The sequence below is a fragment of the Typopeltis vanoorti genome, chromosome 3 (genome assembly GCF_054136105.1).
Source record: "Typopeltis vanoorti isolate ZY-2024b chromosome 3, IOZ_Tvanoo_1.0, whole genome shotgun sequence".
NCBI lineage: Eukaryota > Metazoa > Arthropoda > Arachnida > Uropygi > Thelyphonidae > Typopeltis > Typopeltis vanoorti.
In genome coordinates this window covers 1,689,400-1,711,026 of record NC_143551.1, presented here as the reverse complement: position 1 = coordinate 1,711,026, position 21,627 = coordinate 1,689,400, and the positions used below count along the sequence as shown (strand labels likewise).

At 37.4% G+C, this 21,627-nt stretch overlaps 1 protein-coding gene across 4 annotated transcripts in view; it reads left to right on the top strand.

The window, feature by feature from the left end:
• The window catches only part of mms4 (Methyl methanesulfonate sensitivity 4), a 371,357-nt gene that overhangs the window by 1,368 nt on the left and 348,362 nt on the right, over window positions 1–21,627 (top strand). The window contains exon 1 of one of the 4 annotated variants that reach the window (XM_090390521.1): window positions 15,605–15,731. The exons of the other annotated variants lie outside the window; for them this stretch is intronic. The gene's annotated coding sequence lies outside the window, so the exon portion shown is untranslated. Of the gene's footprint in view, window positions 1–15,604; window positions 15,732–21,627 lie in introns of those variants that run through there. 4 annotated transcript variants of the gene reach the window in all.

The following is a 21,627-nucleotide window of genomic DNA, read 5'->3' as shown; positions in this document are numbered from 1 at the left end:
GTCTGCTCGAGCACTACTTCGTTCGCTTTGCATTCACAGTGGCTGTGATTCTCGAGATTATGTGATTGCTAATTCATAAGTAGTATAGAAATAGAAGACATGAGAATTAAAAAAATAAATAAATAAATAAATAAATAATTTTAATTAGGAAAAGATTTTTAAAAAATTTTCTAGTGTTTTTTTTGCTCTTTCTTTTGGGGGGCCAGAGCCCTTCCCCCCCCCTCTGCGTGTGACACTGTTACATTGTCATCATCATAGATCACAAAAGATAATGATATGTGCATGCAGACACTAACACTAGGCAAATGAGGCTGTAGAAAGGCTACAGAGGTTGGACCTAGAGTCCTAAACAGTGCCCTCTAGTGGGCGGAATTGGATTGTCTTGGTCATTGGGCTGACGATCTTAGAATATATGCTTCCTAAATTTGGGGCAGTCTCGTGCACCCAAATTTGTTGAGGTTTGGAAAGTTTTTCAGAGCTGAGGAATATTCTTTCATACTTGTATATATGTGCAGTATAATGGAATAGCCTTCTTCCAGTAAAATTTTTTATAATTAAAAATACGTTGTTAGTTCCTGAAAAATTAAAAGCTAACAGAATTAAATCAAATAGTTGAGTTACTAAGTGATCATTTTTAAAGGGTGGTACATGGTAATTTTGGTTGTGATATTGCAAAGCTGGATGTGGCACTGACTGATGGGAGAATAGAGATTGAAGAAAGAGAAGTGATTAGGTATTATTATTATTATTACACAAGACCCCATGAAGTCAAAAAGTCATCTGGGAGGTCCTTTTATCATACATACAGCTCATCACTGTGCTTTAAACACACTCAAATTCTCTGCAGACACCATACTCTCAGACAAGGCATTCCCATCATTCACAACTCTGCATGAAAAAAACCTCCTTCTCACTCTCTTACTCACACCCTCTTTATACAGTTTCTAGGGTTGACCCCTGGTTCTCCCCTGATCTCCCACTATTTTCTGTAGAACCTCTCCAGCATTGATCCTATAACATCCCCTTACTAACTTGTAGGTCTCTATCATATCTCCCCTCTTCCTCCTGTCCACCAGACTGCAAGTTACATCTTCTCAATCTTTCCTCTTACTCGGCATTCCAGAGGTTAGAAACTACCTAAGTCAGTCGCCCTCTGAACCCTTTCCAACATCTCTTTGTCCTTCTGAAAACCAGGTGGCCTAATCAAAGCCTTATACAATGGAAAAAGAATCTCCCTACTTCTACAAGTCAGTGTCCTCCGCATCATTCCCAGAAACCTTTGTGTTGTCTTCACAATTTTAGCTGTGTCCCCCCTAAATTTCAAATCTTTATCCACTATCACCCCCAGATCTCTTATTTCCTGCACCTCTGACAATATTATTATTATTATTATTATTTCTGATACCTCCAAGGAGTCCGAAGACTCATCGCGGGAGGACATCTTCAACTGTCTCTACACCTAACCTCTACTACGAATCAACGCCATCTATCGCCCACCTCCAACACCACCACAACTAGTAATTTTTGTCTGTAAATTGCGTGTGTTCTGAAGGGCCGATTTGTATGTATGCGGGATGAAAAACCCGAGTTTCCGGGAGAAAAAACCCTACTACCTCCGTATGAGATCGGCTAACTCACCGTCAATTGAAATCGACCAGATAAAGATTCCTCCCGTCGCGACGAGAATCGAACTTAGGCCTATTCCAATCGAAGGGCGCAATATACCGTCGTTCTTCCAATTGCGCTACGGAGGCGCTTTATATATATCCTCAACAAGCATAAATTTTGCATCCCATCTTTGTTTTTCAAATTTTAAAGCCTTACATTTTGTAACATTGAACTCACATCCCCATTCCCAATCACTCAGTTTATTCAAGTCTTCTTGTAAGGCCACAACATCTTCTCTATGCTTCATGGTTTGTCCCAACTTTGCATCATCTGCAAACATCTGAATATATCCATCCAAATCTTCACCAATATCATTAATATACAAGTTAAATTTATATACTGGCCCTAAAGCAGGCACACTGCTAGTAACTTTATTTTTCCTGGATATCGCACCCCCATACACAACTTGTTGATACCTATCAGATAGCAGTCTCCAATCCAATGCCAATCTAATATCCAACCGCATCCGCTCTAGTTTGACTATCAACTTATTATGCGGTAATCTATCAAAAGCCTTTGCAAAATCTAAGTATATTACTGTGTCTCCTTCTCCTCTGTACAAGGAAGCAGTCACCTTATTGTAATAAGTAAGTAGATTAATAAAACATGACCTCCCTTTAGCAAATCCATGCTGTCCATCAAAGATAATATCATTGTTTTCAACCAATTCTAGATCCTAGTTCTCACAAGCTTCTCCAACCACTTAACTACAACACCTGACACACAGATAGGTTGATAATTTGATTCTTGAGTTCTATCACCTCCCTTATGAATTAGCACAATCATGCCTTTGTTCCACTCCTTTGGAACTCCCAGTGCAAGAGTCAATTTAAAAATATCATGGCAGATGTTAACTCCCTGGCACATTCCTTCAGAATATGTGGTGATATATTATCAAGTCCCACAGCCTTATTCATCTCGTTTGCTCAACTCCTCATATACCTTTTACTCACTTACAGTCAGTCTCTCCTCTGCATCATCAACTGCTGTCAATTTCTCCATGAAGTCACATTGACAAGATTGAAAGTCCTTTATAAACTTCTCATTAAGTATCTCCACCACACCTTCCTCAACAGCTGTCTTTATACCATTTTCTCCAATCAATGTCATCCTTCCATAATCATTCTTTCTTTTGCTGGCTACATATCGAAAGAACTCCTTAGGATTCTTTTTGGCTTCATTAGCTAACTGCTGTTCATACCTCACTTTAGCTACCCTCACCAACCAAGTCACCTGCCTTGCCTGGTCTTTGTAGTCCTCATGGAATTGGTTATTTCCACTTCTCTTATGCTGCCACCATAATGCCCTTTTTCTCTGTATCGCATGCTTAATCTCTTTATTTGTCCATTTCACACACATACCTTATTTAACCTTTTCACACTTGGGATATATTTAGACATTGCATCTACTACACCTCATTTATAATTACATTCTCTGATGAGATGACCAAATCCAAGACTTCAGAACCTTAATGTGAACACTGCCATCAAGTTAGATGGCATATATCAGCCCATGTGTTATGAGATTAACATGTCCTCCAACCAAGCAGTTTAATTTAAGCGTAATTTAAGGTATGGAGAAGTTGGTAAAAGTTAGAATTGTCTGGCAGAAATATGCTACTTTACAAGGAGTAACATGGTTTTGTGAATGATAGGCTTTGCTTTAGTAATTTGCTTACTTTCCATAATAGAGTAACAGTGGAGTTGGATAAAGGAAATGCTTACTCAATGATACTATTGGACTTTGCAAAGGCATTTGATGGGATTCCACGCAGAACTCTGTTGCATAAATTGGAGCAAATGGGAAATGGATCTGAAGCAGGTGATTTCAATTAGAGGGTAGATGATCGACAGATATTAAAGAATGGTTTATGGAGGAGTTGAGTGCAGGAGAAGCAGGTTACTAGTGGTGTACTGCAAGGCTCAGTACTTGGTCCTCTGTTGTTTAATTTGTACATTAATGATATAGGAAATAATTTGACAGGAAATATTTTATTTGTTATTTGCTGATGATGCAAAACTGGGAAGAGCTATCAACAATGAAGATAATTTAGAGATCTTTCAGGATGATTTAAGAAAACCAGTGGTATGGGCAGAGGTAAATAAATGCGTGCTGTTTAATGTGGCCAAGTGTAAGGTGATGCACTTTGGGAGGATGAGATCACAAGCTGTGTGCTATGCTGATGAAACTGAACTATAGAAGGTCACTAAGGCCAGGGACTTAGTGGTGATTGTCAACAGAGAATTGAAGTTTGGAGGACATGTTGCAAAGGTGGCCAAAACAGCACATCAAATTACATGGTTGTTGAAGAACACACCAACAAGTGGGGATAGGGAAGTTATTGTTCCACTTTTTAAGCCATAAATAAGGCCTCGTCTGGTTTCCTCGATTCCTTGCTGTTGAAGTGATGGAGATTTAGAGGTGAATGACAAAGATTGTAGCGCATTTGTGGTGTCAGTTGTGAAGATACTTCATGCAAACTTTATTTGCTTATTATTATTATTAACATTTGACCTTCATGGAGTCAGAGACTCATCGTGGGAGGTACTCACTATTGCATACAGTGCTCATCCAACTGCATCTTAAACTGATTCAGTGTATCCACATCCACAACACACTCAGGCAATGCATTCCATTCACCAACCACCCTCCATGCAAAGAACCTACTTCTCACTCCTTTGCTCACACCCACCTTATACAGTTTCCAGCAATGGCCTCTTGTTCTACTCCCCCCCCCCACCCCATTCTATGAAAAATCTCTTCCATGTCTACCTGATAACAACCCTTGACCAGCTTATATGTCTCGATCATATCCCCCCCTCCTCCTCCTATTCACGAGGCTCTGTGACTTACATTCTTTCAATCTGTCCTCGTACTCCACATTCCAAAGACCACTGACTACCTTTGTGAATCTTCTCTGTACCCTTTCCAATATATCCTCATCACCATGAAAACCCAGCAACCAAATTTGTGCACAATAATCCATATGAGGCCTGATCAGGGCCATATACAGCGGAATCATAACCTCTCTATTTCTGCATGTCAGGGTTCTCTGCATCATTGCCATTATTTGATGTGACGTTGTCTTCACAATTTATGCAACGTGGCCCCTGAATTTCAGGTCCTTGTCCACCATCACTCCTAGATCTCTTATCTCCTCTACTTCTCTTAAAGTTTCCCCGCCAAGTGTATACTTTGCATCCCATCATTGCTTATCAAATCTCAAAACCTTACACTTGGCAACATTGAACTGATAGTTCCACTTACCTGCCCATTCTTGCAATTTATTCAAGTCCTCTTGTAAGGCATTAACATTGGCCTGACTGTGCATTGCTCTCCTCAGTTTTGCATCATCCACAAACAGCTGGATATCACTAGTTAAACCCAACCCAATATCTTAAGTTTTGGAACTCGTATAGGTAAATATGACTTCTTAATTGCTTCTGCCTTAGTATCACCACTTCTGGGTCTGGCTTCCACTAACAAGACCTCAATAAAGGTCGAAACCGGTCTGGGTAGTGGCCCATCCCTTAATGCATAGCATTATACGTGTCTGCAAGGAGATGTGCATTGCATTATGGGGGATACTAAGACATGGAGTGATGAGAACTTGGTCCACCTTCATTACGAGTTTCCTCATAAAATTTATTATAATCTAACCAAGTATGTGTGTGTGGGGGGAAACTTCCAACATCTTTCTCTAAATCCAGAGTAATTTAATAATAAAGTGGTACACCTTTTGGCAACTCGTATATAGATAAATATGACTTCTCCATTGCTTCTGCCTTAGTATCACCACTTCTGGGTTTGGCTCCCACTGATGAGACCTCAATAAAGGTCGAAACTGGTTGGAAGTTTGGATGATGGATAGCAATGCTGTAGCCCATGAAGTTTTAACTGAGGCTTGTCTGTTGCTGTCACCCAGGTCTTGGGTATGGAGGGGGGGGTAATGCTGTAGCCCTGTGAAGTTAACTGAGTCACGGCTGTTGCTGTTACCCCTCAGATGAGATATGAGCAAATGAGCGGCTCTTCTCAGTGGTGGGGTGAGCCTGCCACAGAGTAGAGCCAACTGGTTCTGAGTGTTCTTTTCAGTGGCAGGGTGAGCCTGTTACTGAGGGAAACAACGCTGAGTTTTTGGAGTTTGACCTGTACTTGAACATTCAATAAAGGTCGAAACCGGTCTGGGTAGTGGCCCTTCCCTTAATGCATAGCATTATACATGTCTGCAAGGAGATGTGCTTTGCATTATGGGAGATACTGAGACAAGGAGTGATGAGAGCTTGGTCCACCTTTACCACGAGTTTTCTCAGTCCTGGCAATTCAGGCACAAACTTTGTTTGCTTACACTTGGATAAAGGATTAAACTAAATTTATTATACCAACCCAATATCATTAACATACAAACTGAACAAGAATTTGTATGTTAATACCTTTCTCTTTCGAGATACTGCACCCCCCATGTACAACTTTCTGATACCTATCCAACTGCCAGTCACTAATCCAACACAGAAGTCTGTTATCCAATCCCATCTGTTTCAATTTATTTAAGAGCTTGTCATGTGGCAGTCTATCAAAAGCCTTTGCAAAATCCAAGTGCACCATTGTATATGCATCTTCCTTGTCCAAGGTATTTGTCACCTTGTTGTAGTACATAAGTAAGTTAGTGAAACATGCTCTCCTCTTAACAAGCCCATGCTGATAACCACAGAGAATACTGCTGTTATCAACCCATTTCTGTATCCTACTTCTCATCAATCATTCTAGTACCTTCACTACAACTCAAGATACACAGACTGGCCTGTAATGTGAAGCTACAGCCTTATCACCGCCTTTATGCAGTTTAACAATTTTACCTTCCTTCCACTCCCTTAGAACCTGTGCTGTTGCAAAACTCTTATTAAACAAGCATGTCAATGCTACTGCCAGTTCCCTGGAACATTCCCTTAAGATGCGTGGTGATATGTCATTAAATCCTATCGCCTTATTAACATGAAGATTATTTATTTCCTCAAATACTTACTGCTCACTCACAATTAATATATCCTCTCCTATGTCCTCTATATTTAAGTTCCTCATGATTCCACCCTGATCAGGATGAAACACCCTTATAAATTGATCACTGAATACCTCAACAATGTCTTCTGCAGCAGTTACCATTCTACCACTTTTATCCTTTAACTTTATCTTTCCATGATCATTCTTCTTTCTACTTGCTACTTATCTAAACAACTCCCTAGGGTTTTCCTAGCCTGATTTGCCAATTTCTGCTCATACTGTACTTTTGTTTTCCTTACTAACTCAGTCACTCTCCAGGCTTGTTCTTTATGTTCTTCATGTGACTGATTACCATTATTCATCTTGTACTTCCTCCAAAATACTTTCTTTTTCCAGATTTAATTCTTAAGCTCCACATTCATCCATTTTATACCTACCTTATTCAGCCTTTTGCTTTGGGATACGTTCGTATATGGATGCTGTTATGTATTTCTTTGTAAGTTCCCATTCAGCATTTATTTCCTTACTGCTCAACTCCTAGTTCCATGTTATAGCTCGAAGTTGTCTCCTAAGCTTGTCATAATCACCAGCCTTATAATTCCACATATATCCTTTCCTTGCAAAAGTCTGCATATGACTAGCCACAACACAGGTGATTACTTCATGATCACTTTCACCAACTGGAGGAAAATGTGAAACCCCCTCTAACAATTACATCCTCTGATGAAATGATGAGATCTAGAACTCTTGATCCTTGCTTGCCTTTTTTACATGCTGCCTGAGATAGTTATCACTCAAGAACTTGAGAAATTCATTTTCCTTATTCCCAAATGCTATCTCTTCATTCCAATCTATACCACCATAATTATAATCACCCATAATAATTACCCTTCCTTTGTTCACTAATCCAAGTTGTTTATATGTTATTTTTATTCTTCTTTATTTTTGTTCCCTCTATAGTATATTAACTATTTAGTCTACCGGCTGTGCCTTTGTTAATAATTATACTATATACTTATGAGGTGATTTATTATATAAATCTCTTTTACTAACAATTATTTTTATTTTGACTCCGAGTGTCCCTATATGTTATTGTATTGCATAAAAGTTCACTCCAATTGGTGCAATGACTTTAACTATCTCTTTCAGAATCCAACTAATCATTGACTCAAAACCAAGTACAAAATAAACACATTTAATAAAACTAAAACAATATATATATACACTTCTAGCAATAATACATAACTATAACTACAGATTATATGGATCCAAGGCCTTATTTAAAAATATAAACTTACTCTTAAGACTAAACACTTTTTTTTTCACAATCACAAAAAATTGTTCATAGTCTTTTTCTCTTTCTGTTAAGGTTCTTTTCCAGAAGTTACAAGGCTCTGTACTTCATTTTCAGGATTCATCAATCAATATAACACACATAAAGTCTTCTTGACTATATCCTGTTTTCCTTTTAGTAGTAATACTCATCAGATCAGGCACGTTTAATACCTAAAAATCTTCTTAATCAATATATTTTCTAAACTTTCACTTTCAGGCATTCTTAATACTTATAAAACTTCCTTATCAATATTTTCTCTAAGAAAAACATTCACCTTAGAATGTAAGCAACAAGTTCTCCTTTCATTTACAATACTAAATTGACAGTCTTAACTTATTCCACCTTAAAAACTTAGTTTCAAGATTTCCTTTTATTCATCACTTATTTCTCCTTGAAACATAATATTTCCACTATTCCTTTTTCGGAATACACTATAAAATATCTTCCGACTGCCACACACAAAAACAAATATCAAGTTCCTTCTAACTTGAATATTTACTGGCCAATTTATAAAAACGTACAGTTTCAAGATTTCCTTTTATTTCTCTACTTATTCCTGCTTGAAACCTATTATTTTCACTATTCCCTTTTCGGAATACATTATGAAATTTCCTTTTGACTGCCGCACAAAAAAAATCAAGTTCCTTCCAACTTGAATATTCCTCGGCCAGTTTATAAAAACTTGCAGTTTCAAGATTTCCTTTTTATTCTTTACTTATTCCTACTTGAAACCTATTATTTTCACTATTCCCTTTTCGGAATACATTATGAAATTTCCCTTTGACTGCCGCACAAAAAAAATCAAGTTCCTTCCAACTTGAATATTCCTTGGCCAGTGTTCTAAAAAACTTCCGAACGCTCTCTTGTTTACAACTGTAACTTGGATACGCAACGCTTTCCTTGTCAGCTGTCAATCACACATCAAGTTCTCTCCGGGAGCATGCGCACTCTACAAAAGTCAGAAACTACGCACTGCAAAAAAAAAAATGGCTGACTCGCTGTATCCATCAGCGCTAAGAGAAAGTCTTTCACAAAACACAAAATTCAGCATTTTAAAATATAACAAACTTTCTTATAAGTAACACAAATAATCAGTTTAGTAAGTACTTCAATATTTTTACTTCTTTATATATTACCTCTAATATAACATTTTCATAACGAGCACATCACAAATGCAGACACTGCGTGTATGAAAACAAAAACTAACAAGCATAATTAATACGTAAAAATATTCAGAATTTTTAATATGATTATTTTTACATATACATTTCTTCATCACCACCTTCCACATTCCCAGGCCTATAGCAACATCCAACTAAATATGTCTTCCTCTCAACATCCACGTTATACCACGCAGCCTCATAACCAGTGCCACTATTTCCTACTTTCTTGTCTAACTTATGTGGACTTAATTCCCCTACATCATCAGCAGCACTCTCCCTCCATTCCTTCCCTTTCTATCCTCACGAAAAATACTGTACCCTTCCATTTCTATTCCCGTTATGATATCAATTATACCAACCAATGTTTAGGGACGAATAAACTCAATCACTGAAACCATTTCACCCCCTTTATTTCTGATACTTCTGGCACAAACACGGTTTATTTTTAGGTCTGTAGCCAGTCCTATCCAAGCCATATGTTGGTTGCGATTTCTCCACTGCACCTGCCAAATCACCTTTATCACCACTTACCACATATATCTGCTCCGTCTCCACTTCTCCACCCACATTGCAATATATTCCATCTTCATACACACATTCACTGCCACTTTCAACATTCACTCTTTCTATGACACTTCTCCCTGTCCACCCGAGCTTCACCCCCCCCCCCTCTGTTTTCCTGTTCCTCTTGTATTCCTGTTCTGTCTTCCTCTCTCACACTACTACTTTTTCCACTGCCAAGCACTTCTGTCTCTTCAGTACCACTCTCATGATTTTTCTCTTCATCTCTTCCTTCTGATCTCTGGCACGCATCACACACTGTACTTCTACACACTATACTTTCATCCAGCAACACTTTCTCCAGCACACTCACTCCAAAGCCATTTAAATGCAACCCATTGTGCCTGTATAATTTCATTCTTCTCTCAAACACATGTATATAATACATCCACAAATTGGGATAAAGGATATACTTGGATAAAGGATGAAACCAATTATATAATTTCTTGGCATCTTTAATTTATAGTTTAACCAAGTGAAAAAACTTTCAACATCAGTCCTTTCTAGTTTTGCATCATGAGCAAACAACTGAATATCCAACCTTTAAATCATTCCCTATAATATTAACTTATAAATTATAAAGTAGCGGCCCTAGTATAGAGTCCTGAGGCACTCCATTAGTTACCCACATTCGCCTAGATTCTACTCTGCCATATACTACTCTCTGGTGTCTGTCAGCCATCCCCTATCCATGCCACTAACTTCATATCCATTCCAATTTACTCTGATATTTGTAATAGTTATTTATGTGGTATTTTGTCAGATACCTTTGCAAAGTTTAACAGTATTGTGCTGTAGTAAATTTCCTGATTTAATTCTTCTCTCACTCTACTATAAAATATGAGTAAATGTCTTTTACAAATCATGCTGCCCAAAACTTTTTTTTTTTTTTAAAAAACTTTCTTACACACTCTTCTTTTTGATATGAAATTCAGTTTTATCCTGCTCAAAACTAAATGGTGATCACTTCCAATTTCAAATTCTCTGTATACTCTTGTGTTCTGAAAACATTGCTATCATGAATAACATAGTCACACTTCTTATTTCTTGCATCTTCTCTTCATGTGAATTTGCGCACATTTTTATGTTGGAACATGGTGTCAGCTATAACTAGTCCATATCCTGAACAGAAATTCAGCAGGTACTTACCATTATTATTAGCTTTGATTTTTATTTTCCTAAAACATTTCTATATGTCTGGTAACCATGGCCTTTTCTGCTGTTTAGGTCTCCCACAACGACCAACTTTTCCTTTTTTGTTGTATCTGCTGCCTTATGTCATGTTGCAAAAAATTTCTTAACTTCTCCCTTAGTAGAATTTTCTGTGGGGTGATTGCTGTAAATGAGCCTTATCATCTAGTTTCCCATTCTCATATTTGTCAACATGACTATACTTGATATATTATTGTTATTATTATCATCCCAAGACCCCCATGGAGTCAAAGACTCATCTAGGAGGTCCTTTTGTCATACACACAGCTCATCATCATCATCACAAATCATGGGCTCACTGCCTGTTGGTGTTCGATGCTTCCTTCACTATACTGTGCCTTAAACATACTCAAATTCTCTGCAGACACCACACTCTCAGACAAGGCATTCTAATCATTCACAACTCTGCATACAAAAAACCTGCTTCTCACTCCCCTGCTCACACCCGCTTTATACAGCTTTGAGGGATATCCTCTGGTTCTCCCCTAATCTCCCACTGTTTGCTGTAAAACCTCTCCAACATTGATCCTATAATAACCCCTTAATAACTTGTAGGTCTCTATCAAATCACCCTTCTCCCTCCTATCCACTTGACCCTGTAAATTGCATCTTCTCAACCTTTCCACATATTTTACATTCCAGAGATCAGAAACTACCTTAGTAAGTAATTTCTTCTTCCTTTTGAAAACCAGGTGACCAAATCTGTGCATAGAAGTCCATGTGGGTTTTAAACAAAGCCTCTGCATCATTCCCAGAATTCTTTGTGTTGTCCTCACAATTTGGTAATGTATCCCCTAAATTTCAGATCCTTATCCACTATCATCCCGAGATCTCTTATTTCCTCCAGCTCCAATAATATATCCCCACCAAACATAAATTCTACATCCCATCTTTGTTTCCCAAATTTTAAAACCTTACATTTTTTAATATCGAACTTGCATCCCTATTTCCATGCCCATTCACTCAGTTTATTCAAGTCTTCTTGTAAGGCCACAACATCTTCTCTACTCTTCATAGTTTGGCCCAACTTTGCATCTTCTGCAAACAACTGAATATCCCCATCCAAATCTTGACCAATATCATTAACATACAGGTTAAACAGCAATGGCCCTGAAACAGACTCCTGAGGCACACCACTAGTGACTTTCTTCTTTCTGGATATTGTTCCTTCCATACACAACTTGCTGATACCTATCAGATAGCCAGTCTGATATCTGATAGGTATCAGATAGCCAGTCTCCAGTAAGCAACCTAACCATATCTGAATTGGCAGCTGTGAAATCTTTAAAATCAAATCAGGACATCATAATCTCTAGAGCTGATAAAGGCAGTGCCACTGTTACTTTAAACCAACAACTTGGAAAAAATTTTAATCAGTGTCAGACAGCAGCACTTTTCAACTTGTTAACTATAACCCAACTAATCGGATAAAAAAGAAAACAGAAAAATTACTTAAGTGAAGGATACAATTAAAATACTACTTCTGCATTATGCTCGTTTCCCCCAAGAATTTACTTTTTAACCAAGATTCATAATCAGAATGTATCGCTCCAGCCTATAGTTGAAGGTATCGACATTCTGCAGTTATCATCTAGCCTAGAAACTAGCGTCAACACCCAAGGAGTTGGTAGGTCATCAACCTCCTATATTAAAAACTCACAATACTTTGTAAACAAAATTAAAGACATCACCAAAAAAAAATGATTTATTAGTCAATTTTGATGTCTTTGCCCTTTTCACAAATGTCCCAATCAATGACACAATTCTTTTTTTACAGGACAAATTCCCACCCGATATCACAGCGCTCTTTGCACATATACTATGTTCTGGCCATTTGGTGTGGCAAAACACTTTATACCTACATAAAGAAGGCACAACCATGGGTTCACCATTATCCCCCCCCCCTTCCACAATTGCTAACTTTTAGATGGAAGCTTTTGAGCAATGTCAGTGCTGGCTCTAGGGGTGCCCCGATGCAATTTTAAGTTGAGCGCCCTTTAATTTTTTCATTTTTTAAGTACTTAAAATTTAGAGGTTATAAAAAGCAAAACACATATTTTTATGTAAAACTGTGTACTTTGAAAAATACATATATTAACCTCCCAACTGGCCATATACGTTCAGCAAAATCCGGATATGATGTATGCTATCTGTTGAAAGAATATGGATAAGAAGTGCAGTTTGGCCATCATGTCTATTAGAAGGTACAATAACCCTTCACACTGAAGAGAACGCTTAACCAAATTATCTCGCGATCAAAGCTGCATTTCAGTTGTCTCTATAACAAGAAACACAGCTCCTTGTTCTATGCTGGGTAACTGGACTTTTAGTTATATTGGATAAACTAAAAATATAGAAATTATTTGAATGTGAACACAGCAGTGGGACTGGATGACATATCACCCCTACTATGTGAAGGTGCAAGAGAGTTGGCATTTCCTCTGATGAAGGTGTTCAATCCAAGTCTCATTTCTGGCAAGGTTCTAAGGGAGTGGAAAGAGGGTAAGATAGTACCTTCAAGACAGGGGTAGCAAAGTACAAACCAATTAATATATAGGGAGTGGTTGTTAATGTATTGAAAACGTTGGTGAAAGGTAAAATACAACAGTGTGTGCATAGGGTAGGGATGCAATACTATAGTGGATAGCACAGCTTTGTAAAGGGTAGTCCTAGTAACTTGTTCACATTTTATAATAAAGGGACAGCAGAATTGGATAATGGTAATGGCACTACACCATGATACTGCTTGACTTTGCCAAGGCATTTGACAGAATACCATATGGAAAACTATTATAAAAACTGGAGAGGATTGAATCGATATGAAGCTAATAGCATGGATAGAGGGATGGCTGATGGACAGACAGTAGAGAGTAGTATATGGTGAGGGTAGAGTCTAGGAGAATGATGGTGACTAGTGGAGTACCTCAGAGTTTGGTACTAGGGCCACTACTCTTTAATTTGTATATCAATGATACAGGGAAAGATTTAAGAGGGGATATTCAGTTGTTTGCTGAAGATGAAAAGCTTAAATATTGCATTACTCTGGAGAACCAATGTAATTTTTAATTTTTTGTGCTCATTTTGTCTAATCATTTAGTCGACAATACATTTTATTTGTTCTCGAAGAACTTAATTCAAGATAATTATTTGAAATATTTTGAAAAACAAAAAAAAAGAGCTGTCGACGTTCCAGATTGTATTTTTATTTTTGTTCAAAGTCAAATTACCATATAAGGCCTAAATTTTAGGCTATTTTTTAGGTTTTAAGCTTATGTCGATTGTATGAGACGAACCACCAATTTATTCTTACTTGTATTAATGCAAGTTAGGTATTGTTGTTATATCTGTTATTTTTCTTGCATAGCATAGATTTAGTATTTATGCAAATTACCCTAATTAAAAGTGATTATCCCAATCTTAATTATTAATTTTGCATTTTTTTTAAATTTTAGGATTTTTAAAATTGTTATTTAAAATCAAGGAACCAGCAACAAACGAAGAAAGTATGAAGCTGGATTTAAAATATGGGTAATTGAAATGGCAAAGCAAACTAATAACTGTGCTGCTGCAAGAAAGTTTGACTTAACCGAGAAGATGGTAAGAGAATGGAGGAAGAAAGAAGACATTTTAAAAAAATTGGCAAAGAAAAAATGTGCGATGAGAACAGGGATCACCTGATGGCCGCAACTGGAAAATCATGTTGCAGAATGGGTATTCGAACAAAGGCAGAATGGTTATCTTGTTACAAGAAATATGATTAGAGCATATGCACTAAAATGGTCAAGATTGAATCTGGATGAAAGTATAGAATTTCAAGCTACTTCAGGATGGTGTAATTGTTTTATGAACAGACAAATTCTGGTAATACGACAAAAAACAAAAATTGCTCAAAAACTACCAGCAGATCTTGACCACAAACTTACCAGTTTCTATAAATTTATTATTCAGTTGAGACAAGAACATAAATTTCTATTGTCAAATATTGAAAATATGGGTGAACCTCATATGAGCTTTGATATGATAAGCAAGAAAACAGTGGAGTCTCAAGGTAGTAAGAGTGTGCTAGTTCGAAGTACAGGTCATGAAAAAACAAAGTTTACGGTTATGTTGTCATTTTAGCTGATGTAACCAAGTTAAAACCAATGATCATCTTCAAACGTAAAACTAAACCTAAGATAAAATTTCCTTCAGGTGTTTTTGTACATTTTCACGAAAAAGGATGGATGGATGAAAATGGTGTGAAATTATGGAAAAATAATATGTGGAACACATATGACCAGATGGCATAATGAAGAAACACAGTTTATTAGTATGGGATATGTTTTGTAGTCATTTAACTGAGAATACTAAAAGTCTTCTAGAAAAAAATAACACAAAAATTGCTGTTATACCAGGTGGTTTAACTTCTATATTGCAACCACTAGACGTCTGCTTGAACAAACCATTTAAAGTTCATATGCAAGAAGAGTGGAATAATTGGATGTTGACTGGTGAAAAATCATCATTTACAAATTGTGGATCTATGCACGCCGCATTGCTTGATGTGTTGTGCAATTTTGTGATCAACGCATGGAATAAAGTAAAAGTAGAGACTGTAATGAAATCATTTAAAAAGTGTGGTATCTCTAATCTTATGGACAGTATGGAAGATGATCTGTTGTGGGACACTGATGACGATGAAAACAAAATCAATTCACCGGATTCGAACTGGGATCCATGTGACGATCATTTAAACAATGAATCTGAAGAACTATTTTCAACAGATGATGAAGAAGAACGTTAAGATGAAAATTGAGGTTAATAATTATTATTTGTTTTTTTAAGACTTACATCTGTTGCAACATTTTAAATAAATTTATGTAACAAAAAATTAATCTTATTTGTTTATAAACACTGCCTATTTGCTTATATAACGATGTATTGTAACCACCTAAATTTTCATCCAAGAAATTAAGCTTCCCTTTTTATACTCACCATATAAGATGACCCATGATTTCGAAGTGTTTTCTGTAGTATTTGAGAGTCGTCTTATACACCGATATATATATACTGTACATACAATACTTCACAGATTGCCTGAAGGATGGACTTTGCCAACTTTGTTTTATAGAAAATATGAAAATCTTTAATCATATCAAATGTGAAGTGTACATACACTGTGAAAAGTATGAAATTAGAAGAACATAGATATTTATAATTCAGTTACTATGAGCGGTTGTGGCAGTGGGAAGTGGGGGGGGAGGGGGCATTAGAATACTTAAAAACAGTTCACAAGGAACTCTCATGGGGAAAACTCATCGCAAAAAAAATTTGCTGAAAATGTCATTTGCTAGAAAATTGAAATGATATTGCATTGATAGCGATATATGAAAAGTAATACGATGCAAGATAAATTTCACAAAATATAGTTTTTTTATGTATTTATGTATTCTTTATTTAGATTTAGATTTTAATTGGATTTTTATAATATTTTTATTCTTATACAGTGAAAGTATAAGATTAAAAGTATAAAACAAAACATAAATTAGGAAACTCACCGAGTTTCCTAATTTCTGTTTTGTCTTAAAAAGTTATAAAGATTTTTCTTACTTAGATACTACAGGTTCTGTTGAAGGAATATTTACAAAAGATGGTTAGAGTACGATGACATCCTGACAGAAATAGAGATGAATGGATATGATATTTTTCGTGAAGAGATACAGGGAAGAAAGAGAGAAGGAGTACTGTCACTGGTTGCAGATGAGTTGTGCTGATCTAAAGTGGATTTGCAATGTGCAGATAGTGGCTATGGTTTTGAGGCAGTGAGGTGGGGGTAAACAGGATGAAATATTTTACGGCTGAGTTGGATAAAGGGAATGGATACACTATGATAATGTTGGATTTTTCTAAGGCATTTGATAGGATACCACATGAAAGGTCATTGCATAAACTGGAAAATATGGGATTGGAATATAATCTCTTGACTTGGATCAGGGGATGGTTGACAGACAGATATCAAAAAAGTGGTATACAGTGCGTTCAGTACTTGGGCCATTATTGTTCAGTGTATACATTAACAACATCAGGCAGGGTCTATCATCAGATGTGCAATTGATTGTCAATGATGCAAATATAGGCAGGGCAATTAGGGATGCTACTGATATTCAGCAATTACAAAATGATTTAAATAGACTGGAAATTTGGGCAAACGAAAATGGCCTGTCAGTTTAATGTTAGTAAGTGTAAAGTTATGCACTTTGGCATGATTAGAGTTCCAGTGGCATATTATGTTAGTGGGGTTATGCTGCAAGAAACTGAAGAGGCAAGGGATCTTGGTGTATTGGTGGATAAGAATTTAAAGTTCAAAGGTCACATAGCAAAATTTGCAAATACAACTCAGAGGATAATTGCGATGTTGAAGCAAACCTTGACATGTAAGGATAAGAAATTCATTTTGCCTCTTTATAAGGTTTTGATGAGACCACATCTGGATTATGGTTCACAGATCCAAATCTGAGATAAAGGAGATAAAGAAGCTGTGGCGAAAGGGTGCAAAGAAGAGTTACAAAGATTAATCCGGATTATGGGAATTTAGATTATGAGAACAGATTGCGAGTATGTGAATTGCAGATTCTGGTTAACAGGAGAAAGAGGGGGGTGATATGATAGAGGACTATAAACTTTTGAATAGGTATTATAAGATTCCAATTGATGAAATTTTTTGTTATATGGAAGGTGGGGAGAGAATGGGGGGGGCATCCATGGAAGTTAAGTTTGTTCACAGTCAAGAATGGGGTAAGAGCCAGGTTTTTCTCCCAGAGAGTAGTGAGTGAGTGAGTGGAATAATTTGTCCTTAGGAGTAGTGAGTGCATCTAGTGTGAATGAATTTAAGGAAAAGTACGATAGCTGGTTTGTGTGATTTATAGCCTCCCTCGGTGAGTCATTGACTCCCTGGAGGTCTCAGTAATAATAATAATATTTAGTTGGGTGTTGGTGTAGACATAGTAATACGGAGGGTAATGAGAATGAAATGTATAGGCAAATTGGCATAGATAGCAAGAAACTAGTGATCATGATGGGCGATATTAATTATGATATTATAGACTGGAATCAAGAGCTGCATCTGGGGGCAAAGAAAATGAATTTCTGAAGTTTTTGAAAGAATACAAGGATACACGTAACCGAGGATACATGAGGATCAAGAGTATTGGATTTGATCATCTCATCAGATGATGTAATTATAAATAGGGTGTCAAATCTTCGACCAGTTGGTGAGAGTGACCAAGAGGTGATCACTTGCAGGGTGACCAGTCATTCTAGGATGTCTGTTAGAAAGGGATATATGTGGAATTATAAGGCTGGTAATTATGAAAAGCTCAAGAAATAGCTTGTGGTAATAAATTGGAAAGAGGAACTTGATGGAAAGAATTTCAATGCTGCTTGGGCCCTATATTTGGTGGAGGCAATATCAGAATGTATTCCAAATGTTAAAAGAGTAAATAGAGCAGGTGTGAAATGGATGAATCAAGAGATAATATATGCAATCTGAAAGAAGCACAAGATGAGTAGTTATAACAACAAGTTGCATGAGAAGTACAAAGAGCAGGCGAGGAAGGTGACTCACTTGATAAGTGTAGCAAAAGTGCAGTATGAGCAGCAGTTAGCTAATGCAGCCAAAAAAAAATCCTAAGGAGTTTTTTTGCAATATTTGACCAGTAGAAGAAAGAATAATTATAGTAGGATGGGATTCATTAGTGAAAACGGAGGAATGATAATAGCTGTGATGGATATAATCAAGATATTTAATGAACAATTTGTAAAGGTATTTTATTTTTATGAATGTGACGTCAGGCAGAACTTGAAAGCAGTGGGAAAGGAGGAGGAACTGATAGTAAGTGAAAAGGAGGCATAATGAGGAATTGAATAGACAATGTAAATAAGGCTGTGGGACTTGATGTTATTTCACCACATGTTTTTGAGGGAATGTTCCGGAGAGTTAACAGCAGCTTTTGCATATCTTTTTAACCTGAAAATCTTGCACAGGGTCCAGTTTCAAAGGAGTGGAAAGAGGATAAAATTGTTCCTATTCATAAGGGAGGTGAGAAGAGTAGGCTTTGAATTATAGACCAGTCTGTGTGTGTGTGTGTGTGTGTGTGTGTGTGTGTGTGTGTGTGTGTGTGTGTGTCTGGATTTGTGGTTAAGGTGTTACAGAAGTTAATTAGGACCAAGAGTCAGAGTTGGTGGAAGTTTTTTCACTTGGTCAGACTATAAATTATATATTTAGTTTAATCCTTTATCCAAGCGTAAGCAAACAAAATTTGCACCTGAAGTATTTTCAGGACTGGGGCAACTCGTGGCAAAGGTGGTATAACTTCTCATCACTTGCCTTAGTACCCCATAATGCAAAGCACATCTCCCTGCAGACATGTATGATGCTATGCATTAAGGGAAGCATTTCAACCCAGACTGGTTTCAACCTTTATTAAAGTCTCATCAGTGTGAGCCAGACCCAGAGGTGGTGATACTAAGGTGGAAGTGATGGAGAAGTCCTACTTCCGTATACGAGTTGCCAAAAGTTTAATAATTTTATTATTAAAATTCTCTGGATTAGAGATAATTGATGGAAGTTTTTTCACTTGGCTATGCTACCAATTATATATTTGGTTTAATCCTTTATCCAAGTGTAAGCAAAGAAAGTTTGCACCTGAAGTATTTTCAGGACTGGAGCAACTCATGGTGAAGATGGTATGACTTCTCATCACTTGCCTTAATATCTCATAATGCAAAGCACATCTCCTTGTGGACATGTAAAATGCTATGCATCCCATCCTCGTCGAAGGTGTTAGTTTTTGGCGAATGGAAGAGATGGATGCAAGGCGAATCAGAGTAGGAGTGAGAGAGAGTTATGGGAATGATAGAAGGAGAGAATAGGAACAGTAGAAGAGAGGGAATGAATATAGAGTTATTGGAATGATAGAAGAGGATAGAAAAGGAACAATAGAAGAGAGGGAATGAGAGAGAGTTTTGGGAATGATAGAAGAGGATAGAATAGGAACATTAGAAGAGAGGGAATGAGAGAGAGTTATGGGAATGATAGAAGAGTATAGGAACAGTGGAAGATAGGGAATTAGTATTATGGGAATGATAGAAGAGGAGAGACTGGAAACAGTAGTATTGAAGGAATGAGAAGAATGCGATGCAGGCTCTGGAACCAGGAATAGTGATGTCAGGAAGGCAGGTAAGTAAGGGAATACAGAGAGAAAGTGTTAAAGGAGAGAGAGTGAGGAATGCATGTGAGCAATCGAGGAACAGGGTGCAAAGAGGTGGGATGTATGGGGACTCAATGATCTGTGGTGTGCAAGATAGGATGCGTGAGGAGTGTTTGCCTGGAGGAACAATAGAAAGAGAGGCTATGGCAGTTAAGAGGGATGAAAAGGGTTGATGAGATGATTGCGATGGTAGGAGCGAATGATTTGAGAGGTAATGTAAATTGGGCGACGAGAGATATGAGATTCTTGCTTGAGGTTGTACAAAAGAAAATGCAGAGAAGAAAGATAGTGTGCATGTTGCCTAGGTATTATAGTGACGAGCTGAGCAGAAGAGCAGTAATATTGAATAACATAATAGCTAGAATGTGTCAGAAGAGAGGATTGGAATATGTGGATGCTTGGAGAATATTTGAGGACAGAAAGGAATTGTATACGAGAGACCGCTTGCATTTGAATGAGGAAATCCTAGGACATAGGCATCTGGAGAGATTGCTGTTTTCTGAACGAGTCGGTGTATCAGTGCAGGGAAACTAGAATACCCAGGGTGGATGGTAGCAGGGGTGGCCTCTTGTGGGAATGGGTGCTAAGAAGAAGAAGGGGGAGGGACAACATCAGGTAATGCTGAGCCCAGTGGAGTCTAGAGGGGATAATGCTAAGTCTAAAAACACTGGCGTTTTTATGCTTTATACTAATATCTGGAATAAAGAAGAGGAATTGGTACCGCTGATAGCATCAACCTGGCCAAAGATTATTGGGATCACTGAGACATAGTTGACAGAAGAGGATATAATAACAGGAATAGAAGTAGCAGGGTACAGCATTTTTGGACAGGATAGGAAGGGAAAGTGTGGTGGGTGTCTTCTAAGAGTGGAGGCATTGGAAGGTAGTGACACTAATAATTTTGAAAGCATGTAGTGTGAGGTAGAGGTGGCAAGACAGGATATTTAGTGGGGTGTTGCTACAAACCAAGCACAGAAGGTGGGGACCGGGAGATGTTTAGACAGTTGAGCTTGACAAGTGCAAGAAGAATGATTGTTATGGGAGATTTCAACTACAGCAGTCTAAATTGGGGAGAGGAAGATGCATGTAGCAATAAGGAAATGGAATTTCAAGAATTCTTGAGAGACAAATGTCGTAGGCAACTTGTAATAGAGAGAACAAGAGGCTCGAGAGTTTTGGATTTGGTCATAGCATCAGAAGAGTTAATAACTGAGATGACATCTCTCCCACCAGTCGGAGAGAGTGACCATGTGGTTTTGACTTGGAAAATGAATAGACATGCAGGCGTATCAAAGAGAGGGGAAACGTATGTGGAATTATAAGGCAGGTGATTATAATAGTCTTAGATATGAACTTGGGAAAGTTTCATGGAGGGAGGAATTGGAAGGCAGGGATATTATTAGTGCTTGGGCTGTATTCCACAAGTGAAGAAGACACAATTTGG